Source organism: Lynx rufus, unplaced genomic scaffold (genome assembly GCF_022079265.1).
Source record: "Lynx rufus isolate CCGP_SWC_20201006 ecotype Redwood Valley unplaced genomic scaffold, mLynRuf1.p SCAF_15, whole genome shotgun sequence".
Classification (NCBI taxonomy): Eukaryota; Metazoa; Chordata; class Mammalia; order Carnivora; family Felidae; genus Lynx; species Lynx rufus.
In genome coordinates, this window is record NW_025814829.1 from 50,120,903 (window position 1) to 50,123,557 (window position 2,655).

The following is a 2,655-nucleotide window of genomic DNA, read 5'->3' on the forward strand; positions in this document are numbered from 1 at the left end:
TCCAAGAATCTGCACTTCTAGAAGCTCCCTGAGATAGTCTGTGGGTTGTAGTTTGGAACAAACTATCCTAGGTGGTTTGTCTGGGATAGTTTCCTGTTTCAGGGTATATAGAGGCAGAAGAATAAACTTGAATGAGTCTTCCTTAATGAATCTCAGACTCTGGAAATGAACTATTTATGTTTTTAAAAAGATTTCAGAATATTTGGAAAGATTTCAAGAGATCATCCTCTTTCTAAAATTTTCAAGGTTATACATTTAATAATAATTTTGTCCTAATGGAGGTATTTTCCCCACTGATTCAGTATCAACCTGACGCTTGTTTCTCAATTCGTTCCACTGTAAAAGTAGGATAATAACCATAGTTACTTCCCTGGTAGTGGTAACGATGAATGAAGCAAGTTATGAAAAATAATTGGGACGACAAAGAAATTGGCAAACTTTCTCCCTAAAGGGCCAGAGAGTAAAATATTTTAGGCTTTGTGAGTCCTACTGTTTCTATCACAGCTGCTCAACTCCACCATTGTAGCTTGCAAGCGGCCACAGACCGTCAATGTATGTTGTGACTGTGTTCCAATAAAACTTTATTTATAGAAATAGGTAGTACACTGGATTTAACCTACCGGAAGTAGTTCACCTTCTCTTGCTATACAAGATTGATAAATTCTATTATTATTATTAATGACATAAAGGCTTGCAAATAATCTTTAATAATTAGCAAAATAATCAGTTTTTAATCAAGAAGTATACATACCATCTGCAATTTTTTCAAAGGAAACTGCTTATAGGAGCAATGAAAACAAATGTGGCATTTAAATGGTGGTGTTATTTCAATGGACTCTAAAGAAATAAAGCTTCCACTGATAGCGATTGTCATTACATTGCTCTAGGCACTTCAGAAACAAATCCAGGCCCAAGTAAAGAACAGTGTCCACAAAGGCTTTGGAAAAGTAAGAGGAGACGTTTGTCTAAATCTCTAATCTCTGACTTTTTCCCTCTTCAGAAGGCCTTGGTCTGGGTTTAGGGCATAGTTTATCTCCCAAAGCACACTTCATGGAAAGAATGGCTGTAGTGGACAGATAAACTGGATGTTTATTATGTTGCTCAAAGCTTACTGACATTGAATTGCTTGTGTCTTTTTTTAGATTTCAGTTCCAAGAAAATGTGTCTCCTAAAAAACTGGTATGCTTCCTTTCATCAGATGACGGAGATTACATATTGTTTTGCCTTTGCCTTGATTATAAAGTTAGAGCTATATACAAGGCTCAATCATTATAATGCTTTTCATCTACTTGGAACATATACTTCTTCCTTGGTGCTTATTTTTTCAAAATGTCAGTGGCTATTTGAAATGTTCTTGTATAGGTGTCTCGCACTGTTAATCCCTTCAAATGCTTTTTAGATCTAGCTGGACTATAAACCAAATATTATGAATCAATTAATTGGGGGTGCCTGGATAGTTTGGTTGGTTGAATATCTGACTCTTGATTTCAGCTCAGGTCGTGATCTCACAGTCGTGCGATCAAGCCCCACATTGGACTCCACGCGAAGTGTGGAGCTTGCTTAGGATTCTCTCTCCCCTTGTTCCTCTACTCCTCTTCCCCACTCATGTACTCTCTCTCTCTCACTCAAAAAAAAATTAATTGATCATATTTGCAAGAAGAGTGCTATTATCTGTGTTAAGTTCCTCCCAAAGCAACATATATATGATTATAAAGAAAATAAACTGTTAATAAGTACTTGATCAATAATAAGGGCTTTTGTCAATAAGTAGATTCTGCAGAAAGGTTATGATCTGCAGTTCTAGAGTCAAGCAAAACTGGGTTCAAATCCCAGCTCCACGACAAGGCCAGCTGTATGGTCTTGGGCATGTTACCCAAATGCTCTGAGTCTCAGTTCCATCATCTGACAAGTGGGTATGATAGCCACACCCATCTAACAAAATTATCGCAACAATTAAATGAAGTTAATACTATACTGTGCACTTAGCACAATGTCTGGTCAATGGTAAGTACTAAATATGTATATAGCTATTATGGCATATTTATTTTTATTTTTACAGTGGTTTTATGTCAAAGTATCAGTGTGGCTGTTGGCTCAGCTTTCAACATGAGGTGCTAGAAGTCTGTCACATCATTGCCATCGTTTTTTGAGTCTATCCTCTCATTGTTATCTCCAGGATTTTTGAGCAATGCCCCACTAAGCAAATGGAGCATGACGTAACACCCAAGGACTTTGTTACCAAATACAGTCTGGGTAAGGGGGCTATTAAGAGCATCACGCAGGGGATTAGATATTTACTCACTGTTGAAATTTTCCAATGTTTTAAGCCATGGGGCCTGCTTTTCATTCTGTGCATTTCTATTTTTTTCCACACAACTGTGTTATGTAAGGGCCGGCAGCACTATGTACATGGCCATGTTATTTGTCCTTTTGGAGAATCTGGCGAACTTGAGGAAAGGTTGGAATGGCCAAGAAATTTCATGACGCCATTTTGGTGTTTTACACGGACCTAATTCTGCTAATTCTCTACAACCACCTCTCTGTTCCTATCAGCTCTGAAACATAGAATCTGGATTTAATATTTTTTCTTTTAGCCTTTTTTGTTTTTAAAGAGGAGCTGACTGACACTAAAGTCAAAAGCCTTACTCTGACAGA